Source organism: Hippoglossus stenolepis, chromosome 12, assembly GCF_022539355.2.
Source record: "Hippoglossus stenolepis isolate QCI-W04-F060 chromosome 12, HSTE1.2, whole genome shotgun sequence".
Taxonomy (NCBI): Eukaryota; Metazoa; Chordata; class Actinopteri; order Pleuronectiformes; family Pleuronectidae; genus Hippoglossus; species Hippoglossus stenolepis.
In genome coordinates this window covers 13,621,056-13,636,936 of record NC_061494.1, presented here as the reverse complement: position 1 = coordinate 13,636,936, position 15,881 = coordinate 13,621,056, and the positions used below count along the sequence as shown (strand labels likewise).

At 41.7% G+C, this 15,881-nt stretch overlaps 1 long non-coding RNA gene across 1 annotated transcript in view; it reads left to right on the top strand.

The window, feature by feature from the left end:
* LOC118118737 overlaps positions 1-12,413 on the top strand; it is a 149,784-nt gene extending 137,371 nt beyond the window's left edge. The window contains exon 6 of the long non-coding RNA XR_004697990.1: positions 12,301-12,413. This is a non-coding gene — a long non-coding RNA (uncharacterized LOC118118737). The remainder of the gene's footprint in view (positions 1-12,300) is intronic.
* The last annotated feature ends 3,468 nt before the right edge of the window (positions 12,414-15,881 follow it).

Here is a 15,881-nt window from a genome sequence, read left to right as displayed (position 1 = left end):
GTCTGGTTACCATACACCTCTGCTGGTTTTGGACAACACAAACTTTGGAATAAGAAAAGCATAATTCTCTCCGCTCTCTCTCTCTCCTGCTCGCTCACTGTGTCGCTGTGTCTCTCTCTCTCGCATGCACATTACCCCACACATACCAATTTGCACAGATGAAAAATGTCAAGGGCAGACCACCTGGCTATTCCATGCCTGGTCAGAGGAAAATCTTCCTGTCTTCATCAATGAGGCGCAGTGTGCGGAGCGTGCTCTGTCCCACTCACATATCACAACCATTAGACAGGCATGTGTTGGGCAGGCTCCAGGGCAGTGCCTGCCGCTCGGCTCACTGAAGTCCCATTCAAAGTAATCCACACCGACCCCGCCAATTTCACAAGTGCAAAAATGTGTAACGGGGAGAACTCGCAGTGTTCAGATGATCCTTGGGTGGATTCAGTGGTGTGGAAAGGTCTGTTCTGCAAGCTCAAGTGCTGCTGTGTCAGATGGAAGAAGCACTAAGGTACAGCAGGGCTTCTTAGAGTTTTCCACTTGATGACCTGGCAACGGACCTCTTACACAAACAGGTCCTTAAAAAGAGAGACGAAATAGAAACACAAAATAACCGGTATTTGTAATATTTCCATGCAAGTAACTTCTTATTACACTATTGGTGATTCAAAATTGAACATATTTTTGTCACTATGGTCCCCTAGAGTTTTATTACTGCACATGGAGCAAGGAAAAGTATAAGATTAAGCAAACTTTTTCACAATTTGTGATGCTCGATAAGAAATTACAAAAGTTAACACAGTAAAACATTTTACAACAGGGAATTTAAGCTGAAGTCAATTCAAAGCAAACATGAAAGCATAAAATACAGACGTCCATAACTTTAGGACAGCTCTTCAAATACAATACCCCAGGAAGTAATAGTGTTGGGGTTCAGCTTAGTAAGTCTAGATGCAGAGTGTTTTTTAATCAGAGGTCAAACAAGTGTATCAAGATCATCTTTATGGACGCTTTTTGTCCTGCATATGACTGATGCAAATAAGAATTAAGTTTAATTTGTTCCCTTGATTTTACTTATTTTATGATCAAATTATAAAAATAAACCATGTATCAGATCACAATGTGAAAATAATGAAAGGAATCACTCAGAGTTATGAACCTGGAGTGAAATATCTGCTGAATCTGCAGCTTCTGTCAGCTTTAGAGAATTTATTTGAGTCTCAGCTCATTGTTCAACCTTCAACTTTACTGCTCTGTTTCGCTCTCACAGATCTTTTTGATTTTACAAAGCCAAACACGTGTCTGAATTAGTGATCTGTCTGGCTCAGGTCTATTTTTTCCAATGATTTTCTATCCTACTGTGTCCTGTGCCCTCAGTCAGGTTGCAATCGCTCTTACAGGAAGACACATTTACAGTTTGCTTCCCTCAATCCACAACAATTTCATAAATCTCGAAGATGAAGATAAACCCCCCTAGAAATAATGAAAACTTTACAGTGTGATTTAAAGTAGTGATTTCACATGACCCCATTTAAAGACCCTTTATGGTTTTCTTTACTAGAAAGAGCTGTAGGCTCTGATGTCCTGGTTGTCACAGACCTGTATGAGTGAGGTGAGAAAAAAATACGAGCAGCTGCGGTTGCCTCTCTGCTAGAATCAAACTCTAGAGGCGCCAAAGATCACACTATATGAGCTGGTTTTGGACTGAATTACACTGTAGCTTCTATTGAGGCACTGCTGCCATTTCCAAGACAAAGGTTGGAGGATTTCTGTGTGTGGGTTTCTGTGCTGTGTCATTCTAGATTAGTAGGCTAAACTCGGTACTTACTGTAATTAATCTAAATCCATCCAGATGGGGAACGCTTTCAGCTTCATCTACTAAAAAGGAAGAGCCATAAGACTCTGTTTCCTTCGGGGACTTTCCTCTCGTTCTCTCTTTCCTTTTAGTGACAGTACAAGTAAGGCTCTGAGTCACAGGACTGCTGTTCTCCTCCTCCCTCCATAGACTCAGCTCCTTTCCTGGCACTGACAGATACTCTTTCTGTCTCTGTGCCTCCTCTTCTTCTGGCAGGTGATGAAGACGTCTCCTGATCCCTCTCTTCACCTTCATCCCTGACCGCCCCCACACACACCCTCCTGCGATCGTCTCTGTCTCCACATTCATTGCTCAGGTCCCTGCCCCGATTATTGTTGCAGTCTGGTTACACTTTGTGCCACTTGACAGGTATAATTTCCCCCCCCAAAAGCCTTCTCCCCTTGCTGTATGCTGACTGCTGTCATCCTGGATGTATGGCTTTTTTATAGCACTAATTGTTTCCATTGGATACGGTACATTATACATTAGCCATGGTGCTGTAGCTCTACAGTCATACAGTAACCACTTTGTCTAGTCTTTACCAAATTTAATACGATCATAATAAATTGAGGCTAAAATCCCTCTTCTAGACATAAAAGAACACATTCAAATCTAAGTTTGGTTTATTATTCTGGCCTGTTTGGACAAACTCAAAAAGACTGTTTGATTCCGACGACTGTCTGGAAAACTCCATCGACTACATTGATCATCACAGCTGGAGAACGAGCACTCACCTCTATAAAAAGTCATTCTTTCACTGCAGCCCTTTAAAGTGGAATCTTGGCAGAGTGTGAACCCCTGCGCAGCTACACGACCACATCCAATAACCCCTTTTTCATATTCTGCGAGATCCCAGACAAATTTATTAAGGTCTTTTTTTTCCTGCTTCCATATGAAATGGTCTCATTGTTGGCTCCAGCAGTGAAACCATCCCTGCAGCTTCAATGCATTATCCTGCTACTCCTCTCCTCAAAATGCAAACCAGCTTTTTGAGCATGTGGACCCTGACGCAGCGCTGCCAAAACATTGTAGCACAAATCTCTCCCCCCTTTTCCTCTCTTCTCTCACCCTCTCCTTCCCGCCACGGCCTCACCTCTCTTTCCCTTCCTTTAGACGCCGAGAATGTAAATCGATTTCGGCTGATGGCTGACAAGTGTGCTAGTTTGTCTCCGTCACTGTTGGGAGATGGTGGGACATTTGGAGGACGGTTAAAGCTCATGTTCCTTTGAGCCAGAGAACAGGAGAAGGTGTAATTTCCTGAGTCTAAGGCCCAGGTGGTCTCTAAAAATAATCTGGGCCCTCACAGTTTGGAAAATGGCTGGTTGATTAAAGGTGGCCGAGCCAAGAAATTCTCTGATCTGGTCTGAGGCCACCCTGTGTGGCTCAATCTGTAGACCATGCTACTAAAACAGCCGGATTAATGGATCCACATAAGAGAGTTCAATCAAGCAGGATCAGTCCTGTAAACATGCCGGATTTTTTCCATTAAGATCCATAAATTATCCTGAGAAATATTTGAAAATGTTGAAAAATATTACCGAAAGTAAAAAAAAAAATATTCCAGGATCCACACCCTGAACCAGATCCTCACCAAAGTGTATTGGCTTCTTCCCTGACCGCTACCACATCCTTCTTTCAGGTTCTATGGTAATCCATCTAGTCGTTTTTGCTAAATCTTTCCTACAATCCAACCAACAAACTAAAATGGCACTTGGCGGAGGGCATACCACAGTCCCCTTAAAGGGATAGTTCACCGAAAAATGAAAATGCACTCATCTACTTGCCACTATGCCAATGGAGGGGTGGGTGAAGTGTTGGAGTCCACAAAACACTTCTGGAGTTTAAGGGGTAAACTTTGTTGCAGCAGAATCCAATACAATTTTACTTTTAATACAGAAGTCAATGGCGACCTAGACTTCAGACGTAGTAAACCAACTGAAAAAACACAACATGCCTCCAAACTGCTCGTGTGGTGTCATCCAAGTGTCTGCAAGCCCCGACATTCATATTGGACTTGAAACCGCATCATTAACACCGGGTTTTAAGCCTCAACCATTAAACCTTTAATTTTTCTGTGAACTATCCCCTTAAATACAATCAAGCTGCAGCAAAATTTCAAACACTCATAGAAATCAGAGACCTAAACATGCCTGACTGTTCTCATCAAGAACCATGAATTGTTCTCTGTGAAATCTACTACAATGTTGAATAATGTCTCACAATATTAAAGAAAGTGAAAAAAACAAAAACAAAAATTGAACGGCTTCTTCCGTAACAAATACCACATCTTTTCACCAAGTTTCAGGGTCATCAATCCTGCTGTTGTTTGAATCTTGCTCACAAACAAACAATCAAAAAGAGAAGGGTGAAAACATCTCCTCCTCGGCGGAGCTAAAAGTGACCTGTGTACTTATCCGTGCAGTTAGATGTAGGGAGTCTGGGGAGTCGGTGATCATACACCGTGTGCAGCCACGCTCTGCGCCGTAATTAACCAGCGTTTCTGCGTCTGGCTCTGGCCGAGCTCAGCGGCGGGCCTCGTCTCTGAGTGTGTCGGAGCACAAAGCACTTCAAAGCAGCAGCAGCAGACTGGCAAAGACGGCGAGATGACTGGGGAGATAGAGAGGGATCAGCACATGAAGGGAACCGGAGGAGGAAGAATATCTCTGTGAATTACACTCCAGAGAGAGAAAGAGGAGAACAGTGAATGCACTGCATGCTGAAGTTATTATCATCTTCCTCTCTTCCAATTTTTCCCCTCCACATTCAAACGTCACGTGTGTTTACGTTTGAGCTGTGAGAATTGAAGTTGGTGTGATTGGGGGGAAGCTTTCTGCTTCTGCGTTCTTTGTGTCGGTGGATATTTTTTATGATTTTAAGAAAAAAGAATTTACCGTAAAAATGTTAACGTACATGTCTTTGCTTCTGTCTCACACGTCCACACAGTTCAGCTCCTCTGATTGAGTTTGAATGAAGCGGCCAGCAGTTCTGGGAAGAAGTGGGCAGGGTCCAGCTCCGTGCGGCTGCTTCCAAGTATCTGTGATAATACAAAGCCTGTGTGAGTCCCTGTGGGTGCTCACGTCCACATCATTGTGTCGTTCATTCATTTGTGTGTGCTCGCAAGCTTGTGTGTGTGTGTGTGTGTGTTTATAATGAGGCCTGATGTTCACCCTCCACAGAGAGTTGAGCTTGGCTTTTTTTTATTTTTCAAAGCCTGGAAGTTGTCAAGAGTCACTGTTACTGAGCTTGTTATCGTTGCTTCATACTTGAGTTTTTCATCTTTTCTTATGCAGGTGCAACGGATAAAAAGTCACAATACTTGGACTACTGTGTTTTTCTCTTGCGCAGATTTGAATTCTACCCTTTCACATCTTATTCTTTTTTTTATCAATACTTGTCGTGTTTTCCTTCGCTGTGATTGCAAAGCAGTTTGTCTCACTTTTAATATCTAACTATATGTGTGGTTAAAAAGTTGGGGTCTGTGGTATAATCTCATGGGTCTGTGAAAAGTTTCCAGATTCATCCATTAAATAATCATCATGTAATTTGGGAAATATTAGGATATTAAATATTAATATCGTTCTAAAACATTTCTCTTATGTTGTCCTTCCACATAATTAATTATGAGTGTAAAAAAAAAGGTTATGACAATTAAGGGACATGAAGTGGTCCCTGGAATATTATTTTTTTTGTTAAAGGGAAAAAATGGAGAACTTAACGTCCTTTGAGAATAAGTTTGATTGCACAAATATACTGATTATTGTAATTATTTAGTATCCTCGGCTCACATTCTTTGGCTTTTCCCCTCACAACTGAGGCACTATTTTCCCTCTGATTGTTCATTTTGATTAAATCATTAAATAACTTGTTGTGGCACTGCAGCTCAAAATGCCATTTTATTAAAAACAGATCAAACAATCCCGTTGGTTATATTAAGTTTCTTCTGCATTTTTTTCTTCAGACGATTGAATAACACAAGCCCTTCTGTTCTTCCGTTGTTGGTCTGGAGCTCTGCTCTTTTTTTGTTCGTGTTCTTTTCCCAAACGCTGATTCATGGAAAAAGAACGACAGATATTGTGTATCAGATAATCAATCAACGATTAAGCTTCTCTTTATCTGAACAGTTTTTCTAACAAACAGCCGAATTGCGGCTGTAAATATTAGTGTTGCTCTTTGGAAAAGGGATACACTTTTTATTGTGTCCTCATGTCTTTCTTTTTCCAGCTTTTTCTAACAATTTAAATACTTAACTTTTTCTCTGTGGTCCACTAGAGGGGGCAGTGGGCACAGTTGATCTTTGGCCTCTGGCTGAACCGTCCTGCTCGGTTGTCTCTGGATTTAAAGAGCTGCTCTTTCTTACGATGCCAAAGTACCTTGATTCCTCTGCAATAGTGGAAGGGATTTAACTAAGCCTACCAGAATTTCACTGTGATGCCTGACGCTTTATGATTCAAACAGACCTTGGCCGGCACTTTATTTGATTGCAAGTCTTTGTAAGTCGGGTTTGTGTGTATTTTTAATCAGAAAACACCGTATGTAAGCAGCGCTCGGTCGTACCTGCTGCAACTAAATGTCTGGAGGAAGTGAGCGCTGCTGATGGAGAGTTGGATGACACGCTGACGCATCGGCCCCTTGGGGCTCTGCCATCTGCTCTGCCATCTGAATCCAGGAAACTGGCTGGCTTCACCTTTCTTTCTACTATAAACTCCACCGGGCCGCTCTCTACTTCAGCCCTGGCGAGAATAAAGCCTCCCAACAGCCTGAAACTCTGCTCTCACTGCGGGCTACAACCAGGCACGCTTGGCTCACAGCCTCAACCCTCACTTTCATTTATGATTACAGTCATTTTCATACGGTAAGAATGAGAGCTGTGTTACTGTCTGATTTAATGTAGGAGACGTGCATTAGTCTATTTCTCTGGAAACGGATTACTTGCAATCATGAGGCTCATCTTGTGACAGTAATAAAAAATGTCTTCTGCTCCACACCTGGTGGTTCTTCATGCATGCGTGCCGCAGCCCCTCACCAGCACATCGGCACGGACCTCCTCTCAGTCCTCACCGGAAATGAGCTGGATCCCTCTGCCCTGTAAACAAATAGTTGCCAGATAACTGGCAGGCGGCTTCCCTGGTTGTTTGATGGAATAAGTGCATTTTAATCTGCGCAGAAACTTGGCTGCGAAAACTCGATCCACGGCCAAACGGCACATCAGAACTCCGAGGGGGGATTTCTTCTCTTTTCTTCTGTCTTTTTCCTTTTCTTTCCCCTGACAGGCTCATTTTTCTTCTCTCCGTTGAGCGGCTGCTGGTGGTGGTATCATTACACCCCACCATATTACAGAGCACTCTATCATGGGGCTCAATCCAACCGCTTTCATGCTTGTTGCTGTCAGTATCACTGACGGGGACTCACTCTGCGCATAAATTCTGTACGTTCAACAAGTCGACCTTTTGTGTCTGGTGTCTCGCTGTGTGCCATGTGTGCTGCCAATATTTCCCCGGTACCGGGACAGGAGCTGAAAACCTAAAACCGTCATCCACTGAGGGAGAAGTCTTTTATTTCAGGCTTGGTATCCTCTGTTCACCCCAGTGTTCATTCAAGAGGGGGTGGACATGCGGGTCTCAGTGCTCTTAAAACCATTAGTTTTGTAAGAACAGAGTGGTCATTCCTTTTCTCCCTCTCTCCCTGATCTCTCCATCCTGGCACTGAAGAGGACCCTCTCTCTCTTTACATTATTGGAACAAGGCCATTTGTACTGTCATGTTTTCATATCTGCGTGTGTGTGTGTGTGCGCGCTGGTGCATAATTTACTCACTTCCTGTCGTGATGATCAATACTGCTGACTATAATCTCGTTTAATACCAGTAGGCCTTCATGGAAACTTCGGTTTTAGTACCATGGAAATTATTTCTGTCTGGTTTGACTCTGTTTAGTCTTTGTTATAATAAAAAGAAAATAATTAATATTGATCCACCACAACAAGCTGTGTTTTGTTGGGTTTTGTTTCACAAATCGTTCCCCACATATTCAGTTTTATTTGTTTTGTTTCGTGAAATAAACTTTTGTTAATCTCAGAGTTCTGATCCAGAAGAAACAAGCTCAGACTTTCAAAACAATCCGAACACAACAGCTTCTTCAGATTGCACAACCTCGTTAATAAGAAGCAGATTTAGTTGATGCTTTAGTAGAAAGTAAAAAGTGAGTTTATTAGAAGCTTCAATTAGATCTTACAAGCTCAAGAAGCATAAAATCACATCAGTACATTACATTACATTGATGTTATAATAATAATAACAAATCTAAACTGTATTTCAATAGGCCTCAAAACCAAAGTTACAAGGTGCTTCCCACATTAAAATGTGGAGTGCAAAGATAGAAAATCATAGAAAAGCCAGTTCGTACTCCCGCAATACAATTTAACAAAATGTTCAACAACATTGAAACAATAAAATATCAAATCTATAATAAATACAGACTATAAAAATTCCAGATGAGTTTTTAACCACTTCTTAAACTGAGGCACTGATTTTGCTAATGTGATGTTTTCTAAAACAAGCTGAAGCCATAAAAGCATGATTCCTTCTTTTTAAGCCTGGATCAAGGGACTTTTAACAACATTTGACTCTCTGATCTCAGGCAGAGCAAGGTCAGGGGTCAAGGATTCTGAAAAAGAAAGAATCAGAAAGAAGAAGAAAACAGAAATGAAGCTGCTGTTTACACGTACTGTAGTTCTGATACATTGGGACATTGTTATAGCATTTGGAGACGGCACCGACACCAGGAATTTATTTTGGTTTTTATGGCTCAAAATAAAATGGTGCTGAAAAGAGTGTGACATCGTGACAGAGAATGTTTCTGAGTCACAGAGAAACACATGATTATTCTTTTTCTTGAAAGCATAACTCATTATTCATAAATATATATTCCACTGCATTAGGAGCTATTTTGAAAAAAGAAAAATCCCCTATGCCTCACTAATTAGTTTTATTTTTGGGACCTTTTTGTTTTTACACGACACAGTAGCAGCCGCTAAGGTGAGCGAAACCATGGCAACAGACCAGACATATATGTATGTAAGGGGCAATGTGAGTTCCACTAGCTCAGTGGGAAGAGATATATATATATATATATGTGTGTGTGTGTGTGTGTGTCAGTGAAGCAGCAGACCTGGATGTTTTCTCTACTATGAAGCCTTTCCACATGGGCCCATCGCAAACCTGCAGGAGCTGACATGAGCCGTCAAGCATTTTAAAGAGCTGCAGAGTCACAGGAGAAAATAAAACTGTTCTCTGCAGCCTGTGGATTTTGTGCTTTTTCTGTTTGTGTTTATAAATCTAGACTCGTGATTTTACAAAGCTCTAGATTCAACGTGTAGACACCAAATCACCTGCGTGTTAACTCTGACTGTGGGTTTCCCGCGGGGAAGGGACAGCCATTCTATGCCTGTGTGTGCCTCTTTAAACAAAGCTGAATATGTCTTTATATGGCAGTGCAGCAGTGCGCACATGAGCGGCCGAGGCAAGAATCTGTTGGCTCATCTCGTTTGTCTCATCTCCTTCCCTCTGGCAGCGGACACACTGAAGGACCACAGTTGTCACCGCAGCGCACAGCGAGATTATTATTATTCGGCACGACAGTGAGAAGCCTGCTAAACATGGCTTTAATGGGATCGCAGGAAAAACAATGGATGGCGTTTTCGAGCAGTAACAAGATGAAGTGTTTGTGTCAGTTTCTATCAAAGTCACATTGCGCTTTTCATTTGTCAAAGGACAAATGTCTTCTAAATCAAGCCGTCATGGTGCAGTGAGCAACAAGCAGCACGGTCGTCTTTCTGTTTATCACTGAGGTCAACTCATGATACAAGAAGAAGTCATTTCTACCTCTAAACCACTTCATGTATCCCTTCATCATTTGCATAATGTGAGTCCCTCCTGGAGGGGCAGGGGAATTTCCCTCCTTGTTGTTGTTCCTTCCTCGCCGCTAAATTAACAATATTGTCGCTCACCAGGGATTATGTTGATACAAATCACCCCCTCTGTCTTTCTATGTTTCCCTTTTTATCTCTCCCCTCCCACCCCCCTCCCCCCATTTCCTTCCCCTGCCTCTGAACGCTCAGAGGAGCTACAGCCCGCCGATGCTTCTCCGCTGATCTGAAATTTATGAGAAGAAGATTTGTTTTGGCTCTGGAGCGTCACTCCATTCCAGCCGTCAGACTCAATCGCATTGTAATATTTTTATCCTATCCTGGAATGAAAACATATTTACTTGCAGCTGTGTTAATATTAAGATCAGTTAGTAATGTCTGTCAAGCTGTTATTGGAAAACAGCCCTGACATCACATGAGGATTACTACAAAGAGGAAGTTTTTCATCATTTCTGATTGTGTTTTGGCTCCTGCAGCGTTTAATGGAGAACACACAGAGACATCAGTCTCTTCAGTTCATCCGTCCGTGCCAGCTCCAGCAAACTCCTGCTATTACTCACAGGTCTTCCTTTCCGCAGGTGTCCGACATCCCTCTCTCATTTACATTTCCTATAAATAGACTCTTTATTTCCTGTTATGAATTCATTCTTTTTTTAGCAACTTCTTTATTAAAGATGAGAAAAAAATCAACCTCGGAGCTCATCGGCTATCGTCTGAGGAGAATTTGCCTCTGGGGGCAACGACCAATAGTTTGGGGTTTCTGCTGACAGGACATCTGGGCCGAGACTCTGTCAGTTTGCTGTACACTGTAAAATTCATATTAATTCATTCAATTTAATTTTTTTAGAACAAAGTTATAGAGAAACACCGCAGTACCCACAATGTGCAGGCAAGGGCGACTCTGGAGAGAAACAAAACTCAGACTCGATGTGAGCAGCCGTCTGCCTCGACCGGTTGGGGTGAGTGGAGAAAAACTCAGAGAGGTGGATGTGGCTCCTCAATCAGTACGAGCAGATTACTCTCTATCAAACGTCCTTTTTCATTTATCCCTAGAGTTTGTTAATGATTGTCAATCTAGACGATGCTTCGTCTTGTGCAAAATGGACTGATAACTCATCTGGTGTTTAAGTAGCCAGCGTTGATATCAGATCAGCTGGCTCTGGAATGAAAAGTCTTTGAGTTGAGAACCAGTGAGAGACACAGACAAACATTCTTGCAGCATCGGGCCTCACAGACACTAAATAATCCAGCCTGTAGGGCTACTTCTGAAACATGGAGGATGTGTGGCCGACGGTTCCAAACGCAGATTCACTGAAACAGATGACTCATGGAGTTACTTCTTTTTTCAGTTTGCCTTTTGGTTTCCACAACGTTGGATGGTATTTGAGGAGATGTTTATTTGCTTTGAGTTATTCCAATTTAACGTATTTTTGGTTTGAGAGTTCTCATTTCCTGTCATGTTGGAAGAGAACAAGATCTCTTTCAATATGCTCCTCTGACAGTATTTGTGTATTTATGTGTGAGATTCCCAACTTGTGGTTAAGTCAATAGGAGAAGGGGTGTTTGCTGTGGCACAATGCCCAGACGAGCCGGGGATCGCAAACGCTGGCGTGCATGAATCTTGGTGTGAATCTTGTGCATCACCCCCTTGTACAGGTAGCATGTGCATGCAAAAAGTAGACGCTGATGTCACTGGGAGACACATGCAAGCTGCACTACGTAAATAAATCTGCTCCGGAGCTCAGATCTCAGCAGCAGTGGATAATATAGACTGTCTGCTCTCACATCCAAACCTCCCAGGAAACACTATCTGCTCGAACAGTGTTCAGCTCTGATTTTACTGCCAAGAGGAGGGGGCAGGTCAGCATTCCAGGACGGCCCAGTCAAACACACACACACACACACACACACACACACACAAGCAGAGACCACACAACACACACACACACAAGCAGAGACACACAAAGCCACAAACGAGGACAAGACTTTTCATGACAACAACCAAATGCAAAAACAAACAGATTTGCGCAATTGTGGGAAATGTCAGTGAACCCACCAGTGCAGTCACTTCCCAATATCTATTGCAAAACTTACACACACACACACACACACACACACACACACACACACACACACACACAGACACACACGTAGACGTTTAGGGACACAGACACATTCACACAGGTATCACTTACCATAGGTGCAGGTTTATTTGAACTGTGGACGACCAACTGTCCCAATGTATTCCCTCCAGTCATGATAAATGGCCTATATAAGATCAAAACTGACACTGAATATAGTCAAACACAAAGTTTAATGAAGTGCTAGAGCTGGTCAGATGAACCCTGTTCCACGGCCCAAGTGATGATTTTATTAACCTCACAAGTTGAAACCACATTAACCAAGAAACCCCCGGCAGAGTGCTTCATAACGCTACCTCAACACTCCAGTCTGAGGACATGAGAGCAAAAGAAACCGCAGGAATATTTTGGTGTTTTCTTTAGTTCATTTTTTTCTCTTTTCATTGCAGGGTCAGTATCACCATCTTCAGCATTTCACAGCACAGGCTCCAAATAGAAACTGGCAGTTTTGGAGAGAAGCGGAAACCAAGAATATTTTGCTGGAATAAATATTTCATGGAGACAGAGATGTGAAAAAGGCAATGTGTGTGTGTGTGCGGGTGTGTGTGTGTGGGGGTCATTATGATAATTTAAGGCTTTTTAAAAGTTATTATTTTCTGCTGAAGTGCAGATTCACACTCACTTGCAGACCAGGATGAGATGTAATTTGAAGGCATCTTCTTTCATTATATCCTCAATATGAATAGGAATGCATGTGTTCGGCCATGAAGGAAGTTAGAATTTAACAAACCAGTCATTTTATTCAGCAGCTTTATATCTGCTGACAGCCCCCGAAGATCAGTCATAAAAACCAGGCCCCAACATCTTTCCTCTCTCAGTCAACACACAACCAGAGAAACATTTCTGTGTCCATCTTGAAACCAAATAAAAACATGTGGGACAAACCTTCATACACTTACTGGCTGACACTGAAACATGTGCTAGAACTTTACCACAGACCCCAGCTGCTCACACCACTGACCTGCGTATAAAAGACTCGGTCTATTGGTTCAACACTTCACTGTGAAATATCAGTTTTCATCAGCTGATGACAGGATATCTTGAAAATGAAGGATTACGTTCATTTTACCTTCAGCCACATAGAGATTACTGCCAGAAAAGCAAACATGCTAACGTAACCATGATAACGTACTGAATGTTAGCGCGCTACCGTGCCAGGCAAACAAACTGCTCACACATTAACACCCAGCTCAACAAGCATGGCAACATTTTGATATATACATGTATATACAGTATATATATATGTGTATACTATATATACACAGACACACACATACGCATGTGTGTATGTGTGTTTGTATATACATATATATGTGTGTGTATATATGTTGATATGCACATGCACGCACACACAAATACACATACATTTTTAGATATATTTATATGTATATGTGTGTATTAGCACTCAAATATGGATGTATGATGTATGTGTTTGTGTGCGTGTATACACATCTACATACACATCTTTACTGTATTTACTGTATGTAAAGATCCTAAATGGAAGAAAAACAACAGTCTCGGTATCATGTATGATTTACAGTATGACACATGTTTACATGACAGCGATCTCGTAGATTTGTGAATTATCTGCCATGTGTTTCCTGTTGTGTGTCACAGACTCACATTCCAGCTCGAACATTCAGTCTCATTGTCTTCAGTTCCACGTCCAACACATAGTGAACATATAAGAGACACTGATAATGAGTTATAGCCCATCCACTGAATAGTTCCCATAGAGGCTCAGGTTTTTCTACTACATGTCTGTGTAAGTGTGGCTGAAAGCCTTGAGGAGAAAATACACTGAGGAATACTCACACTCACATGCACAAACACACACTGATTCACGTGCACACAAAAACACGTGAATGTGAATACAACTGCTTACACCCCAAAGGAATCTGTGCCAGTGTGTGATTAGATATGCATCTTTTGAAACAATCTGGAGCAAGCAGCGGGATCCTGGCAAATAATATTAGTTCTGCATAATTCTCATTTTGTTACAGCTCTTCCATCTTATTTCTGGATTCCGTTTCCATTCACGAGAGCTGGCTGCCGCTGTGTCTTTGTGAATACATTTGTGTGTATTTGCATGCCTGTGTGTGAATCTGAGTGTCTCTGCCAGAATCCAAGCATACCTCAGGGAATGTGTATTGTAGTGACAGAGAAAGTGACTAATTTCAGCACGTCATGAGTCATTGTGTTAAAAAATAGGAAATACGGGATTTACTGGAAAATTGTGCGTTTTCTTTCCAGAAACTATCTTTCATCCAAGTCTGTTTCATCGAATCCAGGACATTTTCCTGTCCTAAGGAGCACAGGAAGCTTTTATCTGCCACATTTTTAGCCATACTTTTGAATTCTAAGTCAGCCTTCTCAGTAAAACCTTGTTCTTCTCATGTTTCGGAAGAATTTGCTATTCTGGAGAGAAAGAAGGGGCAATATAGCATCTCCAAGTGGCATCTAATGAATATTTAATATGGTGCATTAAACATATGTACTACAGTATGAGTCACCACAGTGTGGCCACTTGCTTGTAGAGCCCATCTGCTTTTACAGAACAGTGTTGGCTACAGTAAACACACAGTATGACTCTTCAGCTTTCACTTAATATGAAAACAGGCTTACATTTGAATACCCTACAGCCTCTCTGCATGCTGGCTGTGACAAGTGATTCATGCTTAACAATAAATTCAATATAATATTTCCCTGAGGACTCACTTTGTCTGTCGACTTAATAATGTTCTAATATATTTTATCTCCTGGATATCAGTGCAGCTCCTCTGTATTCTGAAGAACTGTTATTGTGGCATTAATAAAGCGCTTTTACCAAAGGGAGCTTATACAGTGTAGATTTATTATGCAGGATTTCTTATTTCTTATCATTGATTTGATTATTTCTTATTATTGATTTGATTATTTCACCGACCTCTGTCCGTCCTGGGAGAAGGATCCTTTACTCATTTCTCTCCCTTTGGTTTCTGCTAAAAGGTTTTTCTTTCCTCACTCACTAGTTGAGGGTTACGGGTGGAGGATGTCTCACCTTGTTGCCCTGTGAGGCAAATTGTGATTTGTGAATATGGTCTATATAAATGAAATTTGATTGATTGACTGATGTCATTGCCTGGTTAAATCTTTGTCTTCATCTTCTGCCTTTTGGTAGTTAGTTGAGCTTTATTTCACACTCATAGGTCCTTATCAGTATAAAAATACAATCTAAATAATTATCTGCCACTTGAAGCTTTGTCAGCTTTGCATGACTATAGCTATACACTACATGTTGTGTACACAGTAAGCTCTGAAATGTGCTATTTTAATATATATATGCATAGAAAATGTGCACGCCAACATGTTGCCTTGTGCAGCGGTTCACGTGCACGTCCTCCTTGCGAGTGAAGAAATAATGGTCGTTGCTTGTCTGGGCCGGAGTGGATGCAAGTGGAAACGGAAACGAGGCACTTTGTGTGAATTATTGATGGTCAATGAAACTTTTAAAAGCTGCAGACTTTAGCAGTAAAAATCTCCCATTTGAAGTGAATGATTCGATCTTTCAGCTGTTTCAGTTAGAACATCAGCACCAATCGAAATAATGGTTGACAGACAGCAGCAAGTATCAATGCCCTGAATTCCATTTTTATTATATTTGTTTAATTGTGTAATTTTTACTCTCAGTTCTATGTTGTGTGCTTGTCTGTGTGTAGTATTAGACCTGTCTTTGGTGTCCTCCTCTTCCTGTTGTTACATTGAAATTTTTTATATATTTTTAATATTTGTTGTATTCAGAATTTTCAATAAAAAGTGATGGGGGGGTCTCTCATTAGAAAGTCTGACCTTGAAGTCGTCACTAAGCACTAATGCACGTGCACTTAGCACCCCCACTTCCCATCCTCACCCCTATCTCCACCCCCATCTCCATCCGCACCCGCGCTCTGCACGCCACTCTCGTGCGCGCACACACACGCGCGCGCTCGAC